The 26,985-nt window shown below is 39.9% G+C and overlaps 1 protein-coding gene across 1 annotated transcript in view; it reads right to left on the minus strand.

The window, feature by feature from the left end:
• Positions 1-23,949, minus strand: part of LOC118360931 (adherens junction-associated protein 1-like) — an 80,892-nt gene extending 56,943 nt beyond the window's left edge. The window contains exon 1 of the mRNA XM_035740506.2: positions 23,120-23,949. The gene's annotated coding sequence lies outside the window, so the exon portion shown is untranslated. The remainder of the gene's footprint in view (positions 1-23,119) is intronic.
• Positions 23,950-26,985: the final 3,036 nt, after the last annotated feature.

Below are 26,985 nucleotides of genomic sequence, written 5' to 3' on the forward strand. Positions count from 1 at the left end.
TCGACAGAAACTAATGAACATGCTTCCATGCAACCATTCATTGTTGTTTCAGAACAGTGAAGTTCACCTTGATGGGAATAGGAAAACATGTTTTTCATGTTGGAGGACAGAAGGAGAGGAAAACTAAATCCCCCAAAGTCTAGATTGGCACACAAAACACACACAAGCACCATAGGATGGCCATTACCCCATAATTAATTACATTAGAAGTGTAAATTACCAAAATAGTAAGTGGTTGTGTCTCGATGATTCATATGCTGCATATATATATATTTTTTACATATATTTATTTTGCTTTCTAGATTGCTTTAGACATCACTGGGAGATTAGTTTGACCCTAAGTAGATAAGGAAGAAAGCGGGTCATGCGGTTTCTTTGTACCTCTATTGAAGGCTATGGCAAAGTAAGGGCATAAGAACAGTGTTTCACTGCGCTTCCCACTTCCATTAATACGAACGTTGCAGCTTTAAGGGAGACTGACCCAGAATAATCACTGTTTTCAAGTTGAGGTCAGTGGAAATGGCCTTTAAACCCTAGATAGCTAAGCAGCCTTGCTTCAAACGACTGAACTGAACGACTGGATGGCCCCTATCAATATTATTTTTTAAACAAGGAAATTACGGAGAGATTTCAAAAAGCCCAATTTCTGTCCCCCTTATGACAACTTTTCACATTGCACAGATGTGAATGAGCTGTGTTAAAGGGAGTCTGTCTCCAAGGCTGATTTCTCTCTACATCAGAACCTTGAAACAGCCAAGAGATTAAAACAAATAAGGCCTCAAGAAGCCTGTGGTTTCATACTGTTTTTTTGTTGTTGTTGAAGGGGGGCAGATGATGTGGTCCTTCCTTGCCAATTAGGTGAAGCACTCACGTCAACAGAGGAGATACAATCTCCACAGCATTCTTTCCCAATACCTCCATCACCAGCCTCACATTACAATTCAGATATCATTAGGAAAAGGAGAGATATATTACAGTGCTGACTGGCACTTATAAATGGTTGGGCTGGAATTATTAGAGATGTACTTATGAAGATTTACAACACTGATCTCTCTTAATGACCTTATTCTCAATCACCCTGGTCAGGAATGGTTAACATAGCTATCAAGGGAAATTCTGATTCTGCAGATGATGGATGAATCACTGACCAATTGTTATTCTACAGATAGTTTCACTCAAACTAACACTTAGTCCACTGCAGAGAAAGGGGAGAATGTTCATTGACAATGGCATCCTGACAATGGCATTTCTCTGAATTAAGCTTAATGAACTGTAATGCAAGTGTCTCTCAAGAGCTAACGTCTGAAATTATGTCCATCTCTAACGTACAATTGAGCTAATCAATCCGTGATATCGGGAAAACACCAGCTATCAATTGCTAGAGGTATATAGACATTTACAATGGCCGGACTTCACTGAAGATTTTGTTATTCAAATGAAAAATATGGCAACCCTGCTTTCCAGTCCAATAAACTCAATGAATTACTAACGATAAGGTAAATTGAATACGTCAGAATGTATACAAAATACTGAGAGGGATTCTCATTTTAATTTTACGTATCCAGCTCCAGCCCGGCAGTCCTCCAGACTTTGGGAAAAACCAAATATCTTCTGTCATTGAATGTGCTATATTCTGACATGAGTAGAAGAGAAAACGTGTAATTTATTTTCAAATTCGTTATTCTTTCATACAGTCAAGTCATCATGGGAAAAAAGCTAGGCCTATTCTATCTCACTTTAAGCCATGCACAGTCAGAGACAATAAGTAAATGCAGTGCCGGTAGTCTCAGGATACAGAATTAGGAAATACAAGATATAAAGTGCCTCATTCCATATTACTGTAGCTTGCATTCTATCCAAAACTACCGTTGGCACTGAATCTGCAGCCTTATTATCAAAGCCTGGAAAATATTAAGTGTTCTTTTGAGACATCAATGCATTACTTATCTCACATAATCCTGTGAGTAGATGTCACATTGTGGCAGTGCTTCAAAATAGGGCCATTAGCAATTTTGTCTATAGTTCTATTAATCCTTTATTGCCCATGTTTTTTTTCCCTTTTTCCAATAAAGGTCTTAATATGCTCTGTCGTTTCATTAAGTTAATTGAAGATAGAAAGGGCTAAGTCTTGGCCTCCTAAAGAGTATCAGTGTCGTGGAGGGGGCATACATGGGGAAAGGTGGGTGACTAGGGACGGTCTGGAGAAGAGATAAGCATCATACTCTGGCAGGCTTTGGATAACAGTGGCTAAATGGCTGGGATAGTCAGCCCACATAGGCTAATTGTTGACATGATTTTTGGAAGTGGGGATAGAATTGATTTAATTTGATAATTGGCACCTCCAGGACACCTACACCACCAGATGTCACAGGAAGGTCATAAAGATGATCCAAGGACAATACCACCCGAGCCACTGCCTGTTCACCCCGCTATCATCCGGAAGGCGAGGTCAGTACAGTAGCATCAAAGCAGGGACCGAGAGACTGAAAAATAGCTTCTATCTCAAGGCCGTCAGACTGTTAAACAGCCACCACTAACATTGAGTGGCTGCTGCCAACACACTGACTCAACTCCAGCCACTTTAATAATATAAAAATGGATGAAAAATGTATCACTAGCCACTTTAAACAATGCCACTTAATAATGTTTACATTACTCATCTCATATGTATATACTGTACTCTATACCATCTACTGCATCTTGCCTATGCCGTTCTGTACCATCACTCATTCATAGATTTTTATAAACATATTATTCATTCCTTTACACTTGTGTATAAGGTAGTTGTTGTGAAATTGTTAGGTTAGATTACTCGTTGGTTATTACTGCATTGTTGGAACTAGAAGCACAAGCATTTCGCTACTCTCGCATTAACATCTGCTAACCATGTGTATGTGACAATTCTTTTTTTAAATTTGATTATATTCTCTAAGCTTCTATTTTGACATTTAAGAGTTTATATGCAAAACCTAAACCCTATATTTATGGAGACTATATTGAGCATACTAGTGATATTGTCATACTGTATGACATACTGGAGATAGTCAATTTAAGTCTGCAAAAGGTAGTAATGCTTTCGTACAACTGTAAGGTCTGGTGGCTTGTGCTTGCTCAAGAGATCCCATTTTGTGAATATTGTTAGTTGTCTGTGTGGTTTCGGTAAGTCAGTTTAAAGTCACAAGTCTTGGGAAAGTTTAAAAGGCTGAGAGCCCATTGAGCCTCCATTTGGAGCCTGTTGGATTTGCGAGGTTGCCTTTGTTGGGGTGGGAGAGGCCTGTGTGCTTAAGCTCTTAGATTAAGCGATAGGACAAACACAGCCCAGCATGTCCTCACACATACTGTAGCTCTGTGGAAACGCCACCTGCCAGGAGATAGGAGGCACAGAGGATACACATACTACACTCCTGGTCTCCTGGTTTACAAGGACTATCTCATCCAAGTATCCATACAGTATTTTCTAGCTTTTCCAGGGGCAGGAATGATGAAGGTAGGAAATGTTTAAGAGGACAGTATTATAAGCATTAACTTCATGTTTCTCTCTTGGTAAATGCTCTACTTTTTTGACACCACAATCCAAAACGTTCTGCAGGCTGTAGTTTTGTCTTATCTTGATTATTGTCCAGTTGTGATGTCGAGTGCTGCAAGGAAAGACCTAGTTAAGGTGCAGCTGGCCAGAGCGGAATGTCTTGCTCTTCATTGTATATCAGAGCTGATATAAATACCATGCATGCCAGTCTCTCTTGGCTAGGAGTTGAGGAGAGACTGAATGCGTCACTTCTTATTTTTATAAGAAACATTAATGTGTTGAAAATCACAAATTGTTTGCATAGTCAACGTACACATAGCTCTGACAATTACATAGCTCTGACAATTACCCTACCAGACAGGCCACCAGTGGTCTTTTCACAGTCCCCAAATCTAGAACAAATTCAAGAAAGTCTACAGTATTATGTAGAGCCATTATTGCATAGAACTCCGTTCCATCTCATATTGCTCAAATAAACAGCAAACCTGGTTTCAAAAAACAGATAAACACAACACCTCTCCCCTATTTGACCTAGACAGTTTGTGTGTATGTATTGATATGTAGGCTATGTGTCCCTTTAAATGTTCTATGTAGTTCTGTCCTTGAGCTGTTCTTGTCTATTAATTTTATGTATTGGGTCATGTTTCATGTTTTGTGTGGACCCCAGGAAGAGTAGCTGCTACATTCGCAACAGCTAATGGGGATCCTAATAATGATTATATCTCCCCTTCAACCTTTTACCTTAGGGACAAGGAGGTGCACCACAATATGAAGTACCTCCATGTATCTCCTAGTGTTTCACAAGAGAATCATATCTCCAGACATTTTCAAATAATAAATCAAACAGTGTTATTTTCTATATTTGTACAGGCTGGAACATTACTTGGAGTGTGCAGTTTCCAGTTTCTGGTCAGTGCGTGGTTGAATGGCTTTGAAAAGCAGACTGAGATGTAGCAGTTATTGAGGGAACTAGCACAGCCTCATGGTTTCTCAGCAGAAATCCACTATTTCAGAGTAAATTACCACAGCCAGCTCTAGCGAAGGTTCTGCAGCTTTATGGATTGCCTCAGTACAGGCCTCTGGGTGGTAAATATTGTACTTAATCTTTCAAGTGTTTCAATAACGTGCTTAAGGTGCTCACATGAAAAGCTGTAAAAAGTCAACCATATCACACACACACACACCATGCCTGTAAGGCCGAGCAGGCAGCAGCTGCTACTACGGGCGGATGAAGCAATGTTGTGTCACCACTAGCTGAGGGAATCTACGCCTGGCAAAACAAAAAGTGTGGAAGATCCAAGATGCAACAGCCAAGAGCGCTTTAGCGTTCAACTAATTAATCCCTCAGCACAACGCCTTCCAGTACTGTGTACATGGCCCACATGCTGAAAAATAGGCTGCAAGCTTCCTGATAGGACTAACAGGACAATGTTCGATTCAACTCAGCCCTCATAGTCAAGGTTTTCGCATCCCATCCAGCCATCTCTATAACAGTCTAAGTAGATGGAATGGGAAAAAGGGAAACCATTCCCAGAAAATCCATGTTGTTCATTTATGAAGTGTTTTCGGAATAGCGGGCCACTGAGAGGTGACCTCCATGCCTGGAGCAGGCTAGTTAGTGGAGGGTCCGTGACGGATAAATCTGATCCTTTGTAGAGGCCCTATTGATCCGACAAAAGCTCACTACATGAATCAAGTATGAGGTCAGCCGCTCCCTCTCCCAGGCTCGGCTCAGTGCGATGGATGTGCTTCAGTGAAATAATAGCACATATCCTCCGACACGTGCTCACACACTTGCAACTGTGGCAAGGCTCGGTTCCAGCAGTGGTCATTAAAACCACTCAATCAAGCTGTTCTCTACAGTTGGAATAGAATGTTTCAATTGCATGGATGGTGTGGAATGGTGCTATATTTTGGATGGGATTGAGAATATTTGAAGTTGACATCCCAAATGCATGCATGGTATTGAGTCTGAAAGATTCATTTTGATTCAAACCCTTTTTAGTAGAACTTTGTCAAGTACATAACATGTATAATTTCTGCAGATAATAGGCATATTTGACCATAACACAAGAATATGTCTGAATAGTGTCTCAAGGCTAGTTCTTTTGTGATGGGTCCGCACATACTGTACAGTGTCTTCATACCCCTTGACTTATTCCACAGCCTGAATTCAAAATGGATGAAATAAAAACAATGTTTACCCATCTACACACAATACCCCATAAGTCAAAATGAAATACAGAAAAATGTAATTTGCTTAAGTATTCAAACCCTTGAGTAAATACATGTTAGAAGCACATTTGGCAGCGATTACAACTGTGAGTCTTTCTGTGTAAGTCTCTAAGAGCTTTGCACACCTGTATTGTACATTATTTGCACATTTTTTGCACATTTTTATTAGACAGCTGTACAAATCTGAAGTACCCAAAAGGGCTACTAAATGTCTTGTAATAGATTACATAAAATCCTTGAAATATTTGCGTAGTTGTTGAATTTATTATGGATTTATTATGGATAAATGAATAAACAATATCCCCATTTTAAATAGAATTGTGTCTAGGTAAACCTTTACTCTGTATGTTTAATAGACAATATGAGTTCATAAGAAGAAATTGTGTGACAGGAGAAAGGAGTAATAAAACCATTCCAACTGGGCAGGAACAAATGGGTTGTGGACTGTGTAAACACATAAGGTCGTTAGCCTATGGTTGACCCAACCTGAAACTTAGCTCTGGGGTTTTTAGATTAGGCAGAGAGTGCATTCCTAGGGTTTCTGTTAATTAAACCTGTCAGTTCAGTGGTGATCGATAATGTTGAGGGGTCAAAAGTTATCTGGGAGTGTGTTAGTAAGATAGAATGAACCTTTCACCCTACTTTGTCCTGTCGAGAGGGGGGGGGGGTTCATTTAAGACAGTGAAATGACGTCATGATCTATATTTAAACTGATGCTTTTGTTTTGAGTGGGAGCGCGCTCCGAGAATAAATTCTATTACCTATTATTTAAAGACTGGTCTGCGTCTATTTTATGCAAACAAGAAATCTTACAAAATTCTCATAAAATAGACGAAGGGCTTTCAATTGATGAAAGCACATCGGCATAATTAAATTATACTAACAATTGGTCCTTCGAGTGGATTCCACAAACTTTTCTGTCGTCTGAATGGCGAAAAGCCGAAAACCGTGCTCACGGACGAGGTTGGACTGTTGTTAAAGTCCTGGCCTCCAGCAGAGGTTTAATAACAGGCCGGTATATATATCTTAGGTCGACAGAGAACCGTGACGGAATCGAACCGGCATTGCTGTTCCCAGTCTCCAGGACAAAGGTAAATAGTCTTTATTCTCGAATTTGGGAGGAATTATTTAAGATACTTTTGATTGAAGGTGCTAAAGGAGTTTGGATTTAATCAATGATAGTTGCTTGAATATTTTGAACAAATACAATGGGTTTCTACTTTGTGGGTAACCAAAATCGATAGAAAGGAAGCGAGTCTGAAATGACTCGTGGATAAGGTGCACTACCGAAAGTAAACTAGGACTTAATCAATCTTGGCCTTTCAAACCAAAATATTTTTTAAGGGTGGGATATAGTAAGTATTGTTAGATGGGACGTTCATTCTGTACAAATAGGATAGCTATTAATTCAATAAACATACCTAAATAAAGTGTTTACCTAGTAGTCTATCTGTATGTGGGAAGTAGTCTGACTATGAAAAGTAGCAGATAGATATATTAAAACAGGTGAGGATAAATTAGGCTTGGTGAGAAGGCAGGGCAATTCTAGGCGAACATAATCATTGAACCCATTCAATACTGAAAGAAACTAATATCCAGGGAGGAGAGGGAAGCTAATTCTAGAGTGGTGAGATATGAGATATTAATTAACGTTGAAAGTCCCAAGGAACAATAGTTTATAATGAGCTTATAATTGTATACAGGTGAAATGTAATGTCCAAATCAAAAGTCAACTATAGATGAGGTTTCCAGGAAGGAGAATACATACTGATTATCATTAAAGAGTCACACAAATAGTCAGACAGAAAAGTAACTTAAATAATGTAAAAAAGCAGAATAAACAGGGGTTATATACAGCCAGAATCTGGCTTTCGGAAGCTAGAAAAAGAGATGATAAAGAAAATAGTTGTAAACCCAAAGAGAGCCAAGATGCGCTCCCCTCTGCTCCCGCAGATGAAAAAAATGGCCGTTTGTGCGGGGGTGCGAGTAAAAAACGATATCCTTCTCTAGTAGAGCAAGCATACAGAGGTAATTCGGACGACGAGGTGGTGATTCCTCGGAGGAAAGGGCAATTGCCGCTCCATGCTGGACCCCCCCAGCTTATAATACGGGAGCGGATGATGGGAGGCCAGTGGTAAAGGGAGGTAAAGAGAGGGAACAGAAATTGGAGAGAGTCTGGACAGAGGCTCAGGCAGTGAAGGAGACAGATAGATCGGAGAGGGGAGAATATCAGACACATTCACCGAATCATAACCGATCAGGGCTGATTAGAAAAACCTCTGAAATAGGAGAGAAAAATACACCGAAGCCTAGGACAGCTTTCCAGCATAATAAAAGGGAAAATGAAAGTGTAGAAAGAGAGGATCTGTACCCCCTAATAGAGTTACCCAATCCCCAGGCGGGGGAGGGAGATCATGAACCTATTGTTCGGGTCTATAGACCTTGGACGCAGAGAGACGTAGAAAAGGCAGTAGAAGGTATCCCCCACCCGAAGACAGGAATGGCAGGTTTTGAGAGAGATCTGAATGGACTAGGGTCCAGTTTCAGGCTAAACACAGGGGAGGTGGAAAGAGCAGTTAGAACCATAGTGGGAAAGGATTGGTTTGCTGTGCGCGGGGCCTAGGTGCCAACGAGGAATAATGGGGACATTATACAGTGGAGCGCGGGACCTGGAGAGCCATTCAGGGCAAAAATTACAGAATTATGCGCTAACCTAACAGAACATTACCACCGACACGCCGATTTTATAAGGTAACTGAATGTAGACAGGGAGAAGGTGAGACAGTCAGTCAGTATCTAGAACGTTTAAAAGATGTATTCAATGCTAACAGTGGTACGCCAGAACCAGCCCCCGGGGGGGATCAAAATACCCCTTATCATCAACAGCTAAAAATAGCCTTTTTAACTGGAGTGTGAGTCGAAATCAGTAAGGAGGTGAAAAATAATTTAGTGGGGTGGGGGTTGGCAATTCCAGCGGAGGTAAAAAGATATGCTGTCCACCATGAACAGCACGGACAGGCTAAAAAAAGAAAAAGAGAAAATAGCCAGCTGAAATGCTACAATTGTAACGAAATTTAACATTTCGCCAGGGAGTGTAACAGACCACCAATATTGTAGTTTAACCTGTTACTCCTACCCCCTACTTTTTCGAACATTCTGTTAAAAATCGCGCAACATTTCAGCGCCCTGCTGCTCATGCCAGGAATATAGTATATGCATATGATTAGTATGTGTGGATAGAAAACACTCAGACGTTTATAAAACTGGTTAAATCACGGCTGTGACTATAACAGAACGTGCGTTTCATCGAAAAGTGCAGGAAAATCTAATCACTGAAAATGGAAAAATATATCCATGCGCGACTTGAACCCATTGATAAAGGTGAACCACATTTAAATGGGGCTGAGGTTGCAATACCTACAGCTTCCACACGTTGTCTAGAGTATATATAATATAATATAATAATAATATAGAGTCTTGTCATTTTTATTAAATATATATAATATATAATATATATAATATATATATATATTAAAAAGATTTCAAGCTCTGTCAAATTGGTTAGACAGCAAGTCTTGACATAGATTTTCAATGTCAAGACTAGGCCACTCGGGAACATTTAATGTCGTCTTGGTAAGAAACTCCATTGTATATTTGGCCTTGTCAGGCCGTGTTTTAGGTTACTGTCCTGCTGAAAGGTGAATTTGTCTCCCAGTGTCTGTTGGAAAGCAGACTGAACCAGGTTTTCCTCTAGGATTTTGCCTGTGCTTAGCTCAATTCCATTTATTTTTAACCCCCAAAAATGTCATAGTACTTGCCGATGACAAGCATACCCATAACATGATGCAACCTCCACCATGCTAGGAAATATGAAGAGTGGTACTCAGTAATGTGTTGCGTTGGATTTTCCCTAAACATAACACTTTGTATTCAGGACATAAAGTTCATTTCTTTGCCACATTTTTTTGCAATATTACTTTAGTGCCTTATTGCAAAAAGGATGTATGTTTTGGAAGATTTTTTATTCTGTACAGGCTTCCTTCTTTTCACTCAGTCATTCAACAATCATGTTAAACACTGTTATTGCACACATGCAACTTATTATGTAACATGATAAGCACATTTGTGATTTACCACCTGGATTTCTTTCTTATGTAGCAAAATTTGAAATGGTGTCTTTTTTACTTTCGATATAAGTAGAGACAGAGCTACAAAATGGTATATCATACACTGCATTTGAGGAACAATGGGAAAGTAATTCTGCTTTGAAAGTTGATCAACTTTGAGAATATGGCCTTTGAATGTTTTGGTATCTAGTGAAGAGCTCCACCCATTCACCATTGATCACACCCTCTTAAGCATTAGCCCCACCCATCTCATTTCGCTCTTGGAGCGCACACTTGATGCTCTGGTCGAGGATTTGTTAACCGATGGATAACATGAAAACAGCCTATCCAGCTCGGCTGGCAAAAATTTCATTACACTTTTTTGCAGACGTTTACTGACACAGGCCATATTCAACGGGTGTTGTACACACGTCACATTAGCTAATGAGCCAGCCAGCTAAACAACAATGAACACAGTGCCAACAATGCCACAGTGCTGAGAGCTAACCAACCAGGTTCAATGTTAGCTAGCTAATATTAGGCTCTAACTAGAAACGCAAACGGCTCTGGGTTATGAATAATAATGTCAGCTTGGGAGCCAGCCACCTAATGTTAGCTAGCTATCAGTACACTTTAGCTTAAGACAGGTACTAGCTACCTAGTAAAACAATGAACCTAGCTAGGTGAAAAACGTTTAAGATCACACACGTCACGTAATGTTAGCTAGTTAAACAACAATGAACACAACACCAAATCATGTCATTGCTACCCTGCATGAATACAGCTCTGAGATACAAATAATAACGTCACCTAGGGAGCCAGCCAGCTAACGTTAGCTACCTAGCACACTTTAGCTTGAAATGAAACCACTGTCAAATTAGAAACTTGTCATATCAAGTCATGCCATGACCATAGAGAGCATTTTTATTCTCTATTTTGGTTAGGTCGGGGTGTGACTAGGGTGGGTGATCTAGTGTGTTTATTTCTATGTTGGCCTGGTATGGTTCCCAATCAGAGGCAGCTGTTTATGGTTGTCTCTGATTGAGGATCATATTTAGGCAGCCATTTCCCTACTGTGTTTTGTGGGATCTTGTTTTTGTGTTGCCTATGAGCACTCCAGGACGTCACGTTTCGTTTGTTCTTTATTGTTTTTGTGTGTTTCATTGAATAAACATGTGGAACCCATATCGCGCTGCACTTTGGTCCGAGTATGCTTACGACGATCGTGACAATATCTGAAAATGTAGCTAGCTAACACTGGACTATCTTTCCTGTCTCCCTGTCAGGAATGCCATACCACAATTGTCCTTAGTGTGAAGATGTCATCCGGAGACAGGTGTTTTCTCCATCTCTTCAGCTATCATTCTCTAATTCAGTCATTCCCAAACTTTTTTACAGTCCAGTACCTCTTCAAACAGTCAACCTCCAGCTGCATACCCCTCTAGCACCAGGGTCAGCGCACTCTCAAATGTTGTTTTTTGCCATCATTGTAAGCCTGCCACACACACACTATACAAAACATTTATTAAACATAAGAATGAGTGTGAGTTTTTGTCACAACCTGGCTCGTGGGAAGTGACAAAGATCTCTTATAAGACCAGGGCACAAATAATAATATAAATATATTACAAATAAAACCTTATTTGTTCATCAAAAATTGTGAGTAACTCACCACAGGTGAATGAGAAGGGTGTGCTTGAAAGGATGTACATAACTCTGCAATGTTGGGTTGTATTGGAGAGAATCTCAGTCTTAAATAATTTTCCACACACAGTCTGCGCCTGTATTTAGTTTTCATGCTGGTGAGGGCCGAGAATCCACTCTCACATAGGTATGTGGTTGCAAAGGGCATCAATGTCTTAACAGCACGACTTGCCAAGACAGGATACTCTGAGGGCAGCCCTGTCCGATTTGGCAGTGGTTTCTAATTACATTACATTTTCACAGAACCGCTTGTTGCAATTTCGATGAGGCACTCTTGTTCAGATATCGGTAACTGGACTGGAGGGATAATGAATCCAGTTGTTTGTGTCGTCCGTTTCAGGAAAATACCTGCGTAATTGCACACCCAGCTCACTCAGGTGCTCGCTATATCATATTTGACATTGTCTGTAAGCTTGAGTTCATTTGCACACAAACAAATCATACGATGGAAAGATCTGTGTGCTGTCCATGTTAATGCAGACAGAGAAGAGCTCCAACTTCTTAATCATAGTCTCAATTTTGTCCAGCACATTAAATATAGTTGAGAAGAGTCCTTGTAATCCTAGATTCAGATAATTCAGACGAGAAAAAACATCACCCAGATATGTCAGTCGTGTGAGAAACTCATCATCACGCAAGTGGTCAGAAAAGTGAAAATGATGGTCAGTAAAGAAAACTTTAAGCTCGTCTCACAATTTAAAAGAAATTGTCAATACTTTGCCCCTTGACAACCAGCCAACTTCTGAATGTTGTAAAACCGTTACATGGTCGCTGCCCATATCATTGCATAATGCAGAAAATACACAAGAGTTCAGGGGCCTTGCTTTAACAAAGTTAACCATTTTCACTGTAGTGTCCAAAATGTCTTCAACCTGTCAGGCATTCCCTTGGCAGCAAGAGACTCTTGGTGGATGCTGCAGTGTCCCCAAGTAGCGTCGGGAGCAACTGCTTGCAAGCGCGTTACCACTTTGTGTCATCAGTACAGATACCAACACATCTTGACTACCAAAGTCCATTTGATGTCACAGAGATGTCCAGTACTTAAAAAAAATTCTCTCCTGTTGTCCTAGTTTCTAGTTGTTCACAGAAGAGAATTTCTTCCTTAATTGACTCAGTATAAATGTAACGAGCTGTGCCAGGCCCGCCACGTATGTTGACTTATCCAGCTGTAACGCATAGAATTCACTGGCTTGTATGCGAAGCAGTAATTGTTTCAAAACATATCCTGCCATGTCAATGATGCGTCGTGAAACAGTGTTGTTTGATGAAGGCATTTTCTGTATAGTTTTTTTTTTGCTTTTCCCCCCAGCATTATCCACGGCAGCAGGAAGAATGTAGTCCTCCACAATAGTATGGAGCTTGACTGTCCTAGCCACTCGTTAGCTCACCATATAAGACGCTGCTAGACCCTTCTTATTAATGGTATCTATTGCTTTTATCAATGTCTTGCTACTCAAAAGTAATCAGAATTCTCGCAAAAAAACTCCCGTGGCTTATTTTTCAAGTTTGCTTATAAATATCAACAACAAAATTTAAATCTGCCAATACTGCCGCTATTGGCTCTTCCCAACATGGGCATGCCTCAAGGGAGGTCGCAAATTAGTATCAGTCTTGAATCCTGCTGTTGCTGTTTCTGTAAGCAGGAAGTCACCCCGCTGTGAATGCTGATGTAATAATGCTGAGTCTTCATTTAACACCGTTCAGTGAATCACAATTCTAACCAGTGGAGGCTCCTCAGAGGGAGAGGACCATCCTCTCAATGCATTTAAATATAATTAAAATAGTAAAACATTAAAGCTATCATTTTAAGATAAAACTAAATATAATCATGTCACCAAATAATTGATTAAAACACACTATTTGGCAATGAAGGTCTACAGTAGCCTCAACAGCACTCTGTATGGTAGCACCATGGTGTAGTCAGTGGACAGCTTACGTCCTCCTCTGGGAACATTGACTTCAATACACAACCTAGGAGGTTCATGGTTCTCACCTCCTTCCATAGACTTACTTACTTACTTACACAATAATTATGACAACTTCCGGAGGACTTCCTCCAACCTATCAGAGCTCTTGCAGCATGAACTGATTGTTGTTCACCCGATGAAAGGATCAGAGAATTAATCTAGTACTGAAAGCATAAGCTTTCGCTTGCTAGCACTACACTGCATACAATGTGGTGAGTAGTTGACTCAAAGAGAGAGAAAGACAATAGTTGAACAGTTTTGAACAAATTCCTTTCTTCTTAAATTAATCAGATGCAAGAGAGAGAGAGGTTTTAATTTTTTCCACTTTCAGTTTCACTTACTTGGCTAGCAAATGCAGCTAACGAGTTTAGCCTACTCAAACACCCTGCTCAAACAGAGGGATGCTATGTTAGCTAGTTGGCTATGACTATTCAATACAACACTGGAACTCTTCCAAGGTAAGCTTTCTCTTTACAAATGTATTGCCACCGGGGCCCGCCACTGTAAGTGTGAAACTGCATTATTGTAGCAGGTTTACTAACTCGTTAGTTCTATTATCTATGCTGACTATGACGTTACTTTAGCTAATATGGTGACAACGATGTAGGCTGTGTGCAGCGGTTATGATATGGTTTGGCGTGTAATTTTTTTCCCCCCTGGTCACATACACCTGTTGTGTTGTGCAGTGAAGACCACAAGTGAAGGTAAAAGGTGAGAGGAGGAGATGCATAGATGCAAGAAGGAAAACACCGTGGCTGCTATGAAAGTTAGTTGTGTTTACGCGTGATCAGGGTTGTATTCATTCTGCCGATTCTGTTGAAAAAAACATTTTTAAACGGAAGCAAATGGAACAAAATGGTAATAAATACCAGACTTTGTCCAATTGAAACTCCCTTTTTCAACTGTTGGACTAATGATTACACAGGCAGGAGGCGGTATTGAATATATCACTCACTGTTTGCCTGTGTCACTGTCACCTCAAATTTTCTCTCGACCAGTGTGCACTAACGTTGTAAACTTTCATTCATAGGCTTGGTTGTAGCAACCTCATGACGGGTATAGGGAAAATTTGAGTATCATGTAGTAACCTAAGCGTATCGCTGTTACATTGAACTGGGTGATTGGAATATGAATAGCAGTCATCCAATATGCTGTAATATAAATAAAATAAATAAAAATTAACAGCACTGACCGCCACTGATTCTGACTGACATTAACAGACAGTGCTGTTCTACAGTACAAGGTCTGATCACCTCCAACACATACTGTGGCCATTCTATAACTCGCTAATCAAATTTAGAAGATCAGGTTGTGCAGCTTGGACAAACTGAGATGTATTCAAAAGGGGACCATTGCGCTCTCCCAGAAGCTTGGCTGGTGCGTAACACCCGTGATTCAGACAAACCAAACCAAAAATATATTTAATAAAGATTTCCTAATTTTGTGTTTTTTATTATTTGTTATTGCATCAGGGATAGTGTACATAGACATTTTGGCTTCTTCAGTGTGTAGGTACAAATATTTTGAATTCAAAACAGCATTTGTAGGAAACACAGGTGAGCAAGTTGTAATGGCATCAAGTCTATTGCCAATAAACACTGGCATATAGTATCATCTGACTCCTCTATAAATTCTTCCTTCCAGAATCCACCTTTATTCACCTATAAATGATCAAGAAATCTATCAAACATATTGGTTAAATCAGATGTGGTCAGAGAGATAAAATAGGCATTCATAAAAGGATGTAGATCATATACCTCATGTAGCAAACAAAATAAGGAAATGTTATAACTTTGTATGCCCTCAGACCTCTAGAACCTATGAGATAAAGTAATGTATAACTTGCACTACGAAATAACTTATTTCTATGTTAGTGTTCTTACAATAAGATTTATTTGGAATAACATCCCGCGGCTTGAATGTGCCTATGAGAACATCAATCCACTTTCCGACATGAAGATATCACCTCGCCAGCTGCGAGACACTTTAGAGAACAAAATAATTATATTAATGAATTGCGTTGCGCCAGGATTGAAAAAGTTCATACACCCCGCCGAGAGGAGATGATTACGACAACAAATTACTCCAAAGAGAAGTAGTGTGTATTTTTTTATTTTTTTATTTAACTAGGCAAGTCAGTTAAGAACAAATTCTTATTTACAATGACAGCCAAGGAACAGTGGGTTAACTTCCTTGTTCAGGGGCAGAACGACAGATTTTTACCTTGTGGATTTGATATTAGCAACCTTTTGGTTACTGGCCCATCACTCTAACCACTAGGCTGCCTGCTGCCCAAGGATACAGTGCCTTCGGAAAGTATTCAGACCCCTTGACTTTTTCCACATTTTGTTATGCTACAGCCTTATTCTAAAATGTTTCCTCGTGAATCTACACACAATACCACATAAAGCAAAAACAGGTTTATAGACTTTTTTGCTAATTTACACTACCATTCAAATGTTTGGGGTCACTTAGAAATGTGCTTGTTTTTGAAAGAAAAGCACATTTTTGTCCATTAGAATAACATCAAATTGATTTGATTTGACATTTGCAAACACTTTGTCATTATGGGGTATGGTGTGCAGATTTGCTGAGAAAAAAAGTATACATTTTATGCTGTAACGTAACAAAATGTGGAAAACGTCAAGGGGTCTGACTAATATCTAAAGAACTAAAGAACTGTATAGAAATGTAATTCTGTATCGACACACAAATTATACAAAGAACTAGATTTCACCTCATTCCTTTTGGCCAAATTCAGACTGTTAGACGAGAACACTGTCCATATAAAATGTTGCATATCGTTTATGAGTTAGCCCTACATATTTATGAACGTCTGAGTCTAAATGTGCTTTGTGGTAAGCTATCTCATGAATTGATATAATGTATTCAAGTGAGCAGACAACTACTGTAAGGCAACTGATTCATGAATGGTTCACGCCTGATGCCCACAATTGCCCTTCGTGCTCACCTGTGCTCCCTACAAATGCTGTTTTTAATTAAAAAGATTTGTACCTACACACTGAAGAAGACTGCAGAACCTAAATGTCTGTGCACGCTATCCCTGATGCAATGAAAATAATTGAAATAATTAAAAAAATGAAGTAAGCTTTTTGAAACATCTTTTTGAGTGCAGACCCATCACACCTTTTGTCAAACTGAGATGTATACTGTTATGTCAGGTGTTAATAGCGTGGTCCGAGCTGGTGGTGCCAGTCAGTGTGTGATGGAAAGTAAGCATTTCACTGTTAGTCTACACCTGTTGTTTACAAAGCATGTGACAAATAACATTTGATTTGATTTACTGTCACTGCTGTGTGTCACATGGACCAGTTCTGCTCCCCCCTCCTCATGGGTTTATCAGACTGCTGAGTGCAGGGTGTTAGTAATCACACACACACACACACACACACACACACACACACACACACACACACACACACACACACACACACACACACACACACACACACACACATAATCCTCCACAGAAGGGAAGCTCAGAGATGCAACACAGCCTTTTTCACAGCAAATGAGGTTAATCACGCTCCAGAGGCTCCATTTAATAACCCCCATAAAGGCTATTAAGAATCTGAATATCAGATCGAGGTTTACTTCATAATGCACTACAGTAGTTGACACACAAGTAAAGGGAGGTAGGCTACTTGGTAAAATCACACATAGTAAGTAAATAGCCTTGTCTGAGCTAGAACGCCCCATAGGCCAGAAGCCCATCTCCTGTTTCTGTAGCGTAAGGCAGCTTGATGTGCACCCTCTGGACATGACGCTAGTCTAGACTGCAGTTTTTTAAATTTATTTTTATCTTACCTATATATCTCCTACCATTAGAATGCATTGACTTGATGTCTTACCAAGGTAAATTTTCTTAGTGCGCTGGCAGATACTTTTGCTTATTTTAACCCCCAAAAAAGCTTGATACAAGTGGGGTAAGATAAATGACCTTATTTCAAGTTATTTGATCGTAATATGACATCTTACCAAGACAAATTGTCTTAGTGCACTGGCAGATAATTGTTCTTACTTTAACCTAAAAAAGGCTTGAAACAAGTCAGAATATCTTAAAACAATACAAATGATCTTGATGCATTTCTGGGTAAGCTAAATTAATGAAAACAAGAACATGCCTTTTCTTGGAGAGCGGGATCAACTCACAAGTAATTTTAACTGAATTATCTCAATACAATAACATTTACATTCTTTGCAGTGTATCACGAGGCCTAACCCTAATAATATGTTGTTTCATCATTTTCATTGAGGGCATATTGAAAAATAAGATTGCTTATGAACCATATATTGATATATGTAAAACTAGGACTGGGCTATTTTGCACATTCAAAAATAAGAGATGTCAGGAAATGGTTAGGAAAAAATATTTAAATTCAGGTCCATAGAAACCATCCATCATTAAAACAACCAGTTACATCCCTTGGCTCATAGAAAGTTGACAAAATCATAGCCATACATTTTCAATGTGCAGGATCCATTGATAATCTTGTTTGAAGACACACTAAAAAACCAACCAACCCTTCACCCCCTCCCAAAGGTTCCGGGCAGCCCTGCCAAGTCCTCCCCTCCAGCGTCAGTAGCTGTCTGATCTACCTGACCACTGCCAGGGCTCACCGTAGGGAACATCACATGTGTCACTAGGTTTGCAAAGATTCCGTTAATTTACTAAAGTTACCGGAATCTTCAGTAATTTTGATAATTAACAAAAGATCTATGGCAATCTATCGTAACTTAGGTTATTTATAGTTGAATAACTTCATATCTAGTATTAATTTATTATATCTGTGTTCAAAACAGCATTTGTAGGGAACTATTATACTACTATACTAATATGGTTCAAGAGAAAATAGCCAAATGAATGAAAAAAGCATCTCATCAACAATGGCATTATTTTTAATTAACTTTGCAACTCTTCCAACTATTCATTTTTTTCACAACTGCCACAAGTTTGATGGCAAAACATTGACAAAAAATATACACTATAAAGACAAAAGTATGTGGACACTCCTTCAAATTAGTGGATTTGGCTATTTCAGCCACACCGTTGCTGACAGGTGTATAAAATCGAGCACCCCACCATGCAATCTCCATAGACAAACATTGGCAGTAGAATGGCCTTACTGAAAAGCTCATTGTCTTTCAACTTGGCACCATCACCAACAAGTCAGTTCGTCAAATTTCTGCCCTGCTAGAGGTGCCCTGATTTACTGTAAGTGCTGTTATTGTGAAGTGGAAACGTCTAGGAGCAACAACGGCTCAGCCATGAAGTGGTACACAAGCTCACAGAACAAGACTGGCGAGTGCTGAAGCACGTAGCGTGTAAAAATCATCTGTCCTCGGTTGCAACACTCACTACTGAGTTCCAAACTAAGATCTAAGTCTAAGATCACAATGTGCAATGTCAAGTGTTGGCTGGAGTGATGTAAAGCTCGCCGCCATTGGACTCTGGAGCAGGGGAAACGTGTTCTTTGAAGTGATGAATCACGCTTCACCATCTGGGAGTCCGATGGACGAATCTGGGTTTGGCGGATGCATGGAGAACGCTGCATAGTGCCAACTGTAAAGTTTGGTGTGGGAGGAATAATGGTCTGGGGCTATTTTTCATGGTTCGGGCTAAGCCCCTTAGTTCCAGTGAAGAAAAATCTTAGCGCTACAGCATACAATGACATTCTAGATAATTCTGTGCTTTCAACTTTGTGTTAACAGTTTGGGGAATGCCATTATCTGTTTCAGCATGACAATGCCCCCATGCACAAAGAAAGGTACATACAGAAATGGTTTGTCAAGATCGGTGTGGAAGAACTTGACTGGCCTGCACAGAGCCCTGACCTCAACCCCATCGACCACCTTTGGGATGAATTGGAACGCCGACTGCGAGCCAGGTCTAATCACCCAACATCAGTGCCCGACCTCACTAATGCTCTTGTGGCTGAATGGGAGAAAGTACCCACAGTAATGTTCAAACATCTAGTGGAAAGCCTTCCCAGAAGAGTGGAGGCTGTTATAGCAGCAAAGGGGTGACCTACTCCATATTAATGCTCATGATTTTGGATTGAGATGTTCAATGAGCAGGTGTCCACATACCTTTGTCATGTAGTGTATATATTAAGATTATTTCATGTGGAAGCCCTTATATTAAACACCATTGATGCCAAGAAGGAAGAGAGTGGGAGGAATCCCTATTGGTTAAGACGAGCCAAGCACACATACTTACTCTATTATCCTATACCATCACAGTGAGGAGAAATATAAGGAGGAGTATCTTTAAATAGAACAAACCATTTAGGGCCACTTTTAAGACTATAAAATCACCTGGGAACTTGAAGAGCAGTGTGCAGGGTTTTTATTTTTCACTTTTAAAACTATCAATACCTTGGGGCACTCCCACATACTATGCTTTTAGATCCCAGGAGAGAACCCCGGGGGCGATGGGATTCAAGGGAACAATGTCTACATCATTTGAAACTGTTCACAAAGAGTTAATAGCCTATTCCGTAGATAAATCATTTTCATTCACCTTTAGTAGTAGTAACTTTGGTCATGTAAAAAGGCACAAATAGGTGACATGCTTTCCTACCACATTCTTGCTGTATAGACAACATGTAGGCACATCTCCCTGTAGGCAACATATTAGATTACCATAATGAGCAATGCTTTCGTGCTTGGTTAGTCAATACTGTGTTTAGCATTCAGGCGTTTCTAGACAGCCATATTTCCAGCCCAATGGAGGAACTTCTGCAGCAGAAGGTGTAGGAATTTGCTGTTACATTTGTAAACACAGAAAGTCCTATTCAATAAAATCCTGTGCTTCTTTATTATTTAAAGCAAAACAAATATTAATTCAATCAAAGTGTCACTGTGTAAAGCTAAAAAACGTTCAGCTGACGTATGAACAAGGTCCAAAATGGCTAATTTCCAATCTACAAACAACATAGATGAGCAGATTACTGTAGATACTACACTATTTATGTTTCCTGTTGCATTTAACATACAGCAACAGATGATGGTATTATTACACCTTCAGATGTTCAAATCAACTGCACCTCATGCACAATATACTCTCCTAAACACAGACACACATACACACACTGTAACACACATAGTGATACAATCCAACGTTAGAATTAGGAAGGCTAGTATCACGTTTCAAAACATAACCAGATTGAAAACACTGAATCTCAAAATTCTCAGAATTGTTTCAATGATATTTCAGCCTGATTAAACCAGTTTTTATATAAAGATAATGAATGGCATATTAAAGCGGGGGCGGAGAACTGTTGTGGGTTGTGGGACTCGATCTCTATCTCTCTACAGTAGCTGTGATATCATTGACTTGACCAATCATTCTAAAGGCTTCTAATTTCTGCATCTTCAAAAGCAATGGTCTGTTCAAACGAATTATCATTCAACTGTGAAGTCAACCCTCAACATTATCCTTAATACCTAATTAACATTGTTTGTGGGAAATAAATAAATGTTTAGTGATTAGAGGCACAATTCAGCATGAAATTGTGTTCTAATTAGTGGGATCCCTCCCACTCTGTGTTCATTGAATCACCTGAAAGGCTGGTTCACTCCCATACTATTATTTTTCTAATTAAAGATCCTTCTGAATAAAAATGAATAAAATGCACCTCTTCTGCCTCTCACAGAGGGGGACCTGTCTCAACTAAACAACCAGCCTCATTCTATCTGAACACTGCAGAATTCAGTATGAATCACTGGCTGTGAGGCTTTAATGAAGTGATGTTCAGTTGATGTTGAGTTTGTGAGAGGGAGTAGCTAGTTCGTTATAGGCATTTAACCAGCTGTGTGCTCTGAGTAACAAGGTGGGGCACTGTGCCACGGTGGATGTCACTTGGCTTTTGATACTTTACGCTGCTCTTGTAACCTCTGTCGTAAACATTAACAGTAAACATTAACATACTTGGCAAGATGGATGTGCTTACATTAGCTCTGCTCTAATGTGGCCAGCCACAGGAACAAACTTCAAAGAATCTAGTGGTGATGAATGGTGCTATCTCATAAAGACATATTAGCCAATTCATAGGGTTATTATAGCATTGTTTCTTTGAAACAGGGTTGACAGTTCTGGTACAACTAATGGCTTGTAATTCATACATATTTTTCTTGTGTTAGGCAATGAGAAAGTGTGTGTGGGTGTGAGTGTGTCAGTGGCGTAGCCAGAAATTCATGGTGGGTGGGAAGGCCTGCCAAAATTTGGGTTGGCCAAAAACAGCTGATAACTTTCGGAAATTTTCCACATTTTGCCATTGGAGCAAAGAGAACATTTAGCAATTGTATAGCTAATCTCATGCTATTCTACACTTTGTGCCATGAAACTGATGGAAAATGTTGCTGTTTTAAGGCAAATTTCCTGCAATTCTACACATTTTGCCATGGGGTAGAGAGGAAGATGTGCAGTTTTATAGCTCATATCATGCTATTCCACACAATTTGCCATGAGGCTGAGAGAAAATATAGCATTTATAAAGCTAAAATACAGATGTATTTAGTTCGCTAAATTAACACATTAAATAGGCAGTGGCATGGAGGGAGCTTTGGACTATAAGGTTCTATCTGCATTTGTGTAAAAGAAAATTGGGGGATACAGTACTATATAGTCCTCTAAATACCCCAATTCATGTTGTTCAATTCAAAAGAATGCAAGATAAAAAATTCCGACACCATTCAAACCAATAAGGGTTCGGAACATTTAAAGCCAATTACCTCAGAATCATATTTTGCAGATCGAACCTTATTGCTCTCATCTCATTTTGGTGCATATAGCCATAGAAGCACAGTGACATATGCCTCAATGCGGTCATATTTGTGGCTTATTACGGGTGTGGCTTTCAGTTAGTTATTTTTTACATTCCAGCTCATCTGTTCTGTTATATATATTCAATCAAATCTGACTAACCCAGTGCACTGCTTGCATGTTTAGGTAAAAAGACAAATAACACCCCTTTTGGAACAATGACATGTAAAGAGCTTATTTTTTCTCAATTTGATTGGGTAGTCCTGGCTTCCCAGTGGGTGTGCTTGGGCCCACCCGTGCTTACGCCGCCCCGGTCCCACCTGTGATTACGCCCCTGGTGTGTGTCAACCTATATGCCAACAAGGGCTTGCAGTCATGTAGCGCGGCAGCATGTACCTTTGGCGACCCCCAGCGTACGGTAAGTGAAGGTTTTGCTCAATTTCTCTTCATAAAGCTGGAAACAGTCTTCTGTTGAAGCTCACAAAATTAACTCACACATTCAACATATTGAATGCACAATGTAAAAAACATTGTGCCAATAAACACACTATAGACACAATATTTATGTTTCCTGTGAACCCTACAATCGATACAGTAGGCTAATATTCAATTCCAGAAGACGCTCATAACACTTGAAATGGCATAGATTATGAAGAGAGAGCGTTCGATATGGGCGTATGCAAATATGAAACAATAATGTTTTGTAGATTAAATAACACCCAGAGACATGTTCCACTTACAGTGAAACTTATATAAAGCTAATTACATAAGGTAGAGACTAAATTCTTCTTACCTGCGTGCAATAGACCGTTTTATCCAAATTTTCTCAACAACAAGTCAGTTTTCCAGGTTTCCTCACATTTAGATGGTTTCCATAAAAGTCTATAGTGTCTAATACACTCAAGTGATGTACCTTACTCCAAATGTCATTAATGCAAACATTCTAAGGCTATATCCTTCAATATTGCGCACATAAAATTACTCCAGATATGATGTAAATCCTGCTATTACACCACCAAAGGCGAGACGATGCAAATATATTGTACTTTGCAATTATCTTTCCTTCAATTTGATAAGGACGCACCGAGCCCGTGGACAGGTGGTCCGTCCACTGTCCGATTACCAAAAGGTGCCCGCTGACCACTTGTGACGGTCAAACTTTGTCTTTATATAAATCATCGAATTTACTCCACTGGACAGTCAAAGGGCTGTGAAAAATTACACCGGAAAGGCAAGGTGATTCGTCGGCGGCATCTGTGGATTCGGCGCTGAAAATGACCACGCACTTTTCTAAATTGCTGAGAGGCAGAGCATCGCAAAACATCCGGATAGATAGCCTACCCAGTTTGGACGGTTATAAACAGTCAACCCCGAAAAGATGCACCGATGAATTTCGACATGCAGACAGGTCACCTTTGGCCAAAATTGCACATTTCGTACATCTTTGAACACATTAATGTAAGTAATAGGTTAAAAAAGAAACAGGAGACCAAGTGAGAAGACGAGTTATTTTGGAAGAGTGAGTCTATGAGCGCGAGATGCTGCGCGCGGTATAGGGGAAAATAAGCACTTGTCATTTGAAGAGAGAGTGCAGTGTTATCACCCGGTGCTATATCTCCCTGCCTCTCCGTGCCTTTCACAGACTGACAATCTGCCAGTCCTGCTTCAGCTGACACCCCTCTGACGTCATTTTAAAGTAAAATATGTGATATTAGAGCCCACACTGCAAACTCAACCCGTTGCTCTGGTCTTGCCCTCGGCTATCTGCACACCTGTATTGCAAAATGTTGGAGGTAGGTAACCTCCCATCACATTAGACTCAACATACTGAGTACGACCACAGCCAGATAAGTGAAAACATTACATATGACAAGCTCAGCTCTTGCGTGACACAGAGAGGAGTGTGGTGCACTTATTTTGCACCTTGGGGTGAATGTGTCAAACAGGTGCAGTCAGCTGTTGAAATCACACCTGCTATAGCCAACATGTATGTGATTTGGACACAGCAAACAATTTGTATTGTTTGAAGGTAAGCTATGAGTCATATTTGTGTCATGAGTCTGAACATTTGCAGGCATGAATATAAATTCATGCAGATTTTCAAGAGTGAGAGAGCACTTCAAATACCAATGGCTGTCTAGAAAGCCAAGTTCAGTGCATGAAAAGTTGCTCTCTCTCTGGACTATCATTGGCAGAAAACCAAACCTCTCTCTAATCAACAGTGCATCAAATGTATTGCAGATGTAATTGAAAAGTTGCAAGATGAGGACACCAGCATCACTTTTAATTGTATAAAATAGACTTGGTACAATACCCTTATTATTACGTTAGCGGGTACAGATGCACTGAACGGTGGATTTGTCTGAGTAAACGCCAGTGGCTCCCTAGCAGATGGTTGTCTTCTCTCTCTCTCTCTCTTCTCTCTCTCTCACTCTACAAATGCTGGGTTAAAAGCAACCCAACTTGGGTTATAGCACAGAAATCATGCTGGGTTATTTTAAATAAATACCGCTATGAATAACCCAATGTGTTGGGTTACTGGGATTACCCCCAGTAATCCCAGTAAATCTTATTTTGATCCATCAGTGGGTTGCTTTACTTTCTTGCTGGATTATTGTTCATACATATTTTGACCCAGCAGTGGGTTATTTCTTGCTAGATTATTGTTCATACATCTTTTGACCCAGCAGTGGGTTATTTCTTGCTAGATTATTGTTCATACATCTTTTGACCCAGCAGTGAGTTATTTCTTGCTAGATTATTGTTCATACATCTTTTGACCCAGCAGTGGGTTATTTCTTGCTGGATTATTGTTCATACATCTTTTGACCCAGCAGTGGGTTATTTCTTGCTAGATTATTGTTCATACATCTTTTGACCCAGCAGTGGGTTATTTCTTGCTAGATTATTGTTCATACATCTTTTGACCCAGCAGTGGGTTATTTCTTGCTAGATTATTGTTCATACATCTTTTGACCCAGCAGTGGGTTATTTCTTGCTAGATTATTGTTCATACATCTTTTGACCCAGCAGTGGGTTATTTCTTTCTTGTTGGAGCTCTGAGTCGTAACTCTAATCCTATGAGTGACTGGGCTATCACTCCATCACATTTCTGCCGTTATTTTTCTCTCTTTATCTCTGGGATTTTATTTATTTCAATTTCTCTCTCCCCTCTCTTTCTCTCTAGTCCTCTCTAACACATACATGTATTACACACACAAAGTGTGTTTGCATTGTATGTGTGTTCGTGTGAGTATGTCTGAGTGTGTGTGTATGTCAGAAAGAGAAGGTGTCCGACAGAGAGAGAGAGTGGGAGAATGAGGAGAACGCTGTTGTTTTACCTCAGAGATATTCACTGGTTGCTGTGCATCAGTCTGACAGTGGGTGGTTATGGTTCACATGGAAGAATCATAAACCCAAACGTTCCTGGTGAAACAGCTGTTGTGTAAGTCATTAACGCCCCGCAACGAGGACTAGAATTAAAGGGAGAGGGATTTTGGCAATGCAGCCTGTCTGCGTAGCTCTTCAGTGCCTCAGAATGGAATTTCTGTGTTCCGTTTGTGCTTAATAAATCATTGGCCATGTCCCTGGAAGAGAATAGTATTTCATGAAACACAGAATATCGACTCTGAATTGCAACACCTGAGAAATATGATATTCCATCATTGCCTTTGGAGCTAGGGGATTTAGTTGTAAAACTTTATGCATTGTGTTAAATGTTCCATAACTTCTTTCTCTGGGGCACCTGTGCCAAGTAATAACCTTAGACCAGTGTGGATGAAAATGGATTTCCTTACTGTATGCTGCGATGTAAAACTAAAACTCAGAGTAAATTCCTTTAAAAATGAATAAATCTCAGAGGAGTTATTCAGTGGGAGTTTTTTTCCTCAGTCACAAAATGATGACCTTTTTGATGTATCTACTTATGTATGCATTTTTCTTTTCTATGGGACATTTTCCTGAATAATGACCACGTATGTATTGGTGTTATATTTCACAGCTTTCTCATTAGAAGTGGAGGACAGAGAGAGGAGCAACTTTACCCTGCTATGATGAATGGTTTAAATTGCACTTGTTTATACTGTGGGGAAATCCACTCTGCACAACTGCAAACAATGACATCAGAAACCTTGTATGTTTTATGTGTGATAATTGCTGGGAATCTGGAATACAATGCATCTCCATTCACTCTCACAACTTGCCAATTTTGTGCTTATAGCAACAAATGATGTTCAGCTAAGATTGTGTGTTCATCAGATTGAGGTCAGGGCTTTGTGATGGCCACTCCAATACCTTGACTTTGTTGTCCTTAAGCCATTTTGCCACAACTTTGGAAGTATGCTTGGAGTCATTGTCCATTTGGAAGACCCATTTGCGACCAAGCTTTAACTTCATGACTGATGTCTTGAGATGTTGCTTCAATATCCACGTAATTTTGTGATGACATCTATTTTGTGAAGGGCACCAGTCCCACCTGCAGCAAAGCATCCCCACAACATGATGCTGCCACCCCCGTGCTTCAAGGATGGGATGGTGTGCTTCACGGTTGGGATGGTGTTCTTCGGCTTGCAAGCCTCCCCCTTTTTCCTCCAAACATAACGATGGTTATTATGGCCAAACCGTTCTATTTTTGTTTCATCAGACCAGAGGACATTTCTC

The sequence above is a fragment of the Oncorhynchus keta genome, chromosome 28 (assembly GCF_023373465.1).
Source record: "Oncorhynchus keta strain PuntledgeMale-10-30-2019 chromosome 28, Oket_V2, whole genome shotgun sequence".
In the NCBI taxonomy this organism is placed as follows: Eukaryota; Metazoa; Chordata; class Actinopteri; order Salmoniformes; family Salmonidae; genus Oncorhynchus; species Oncorhynchus keta.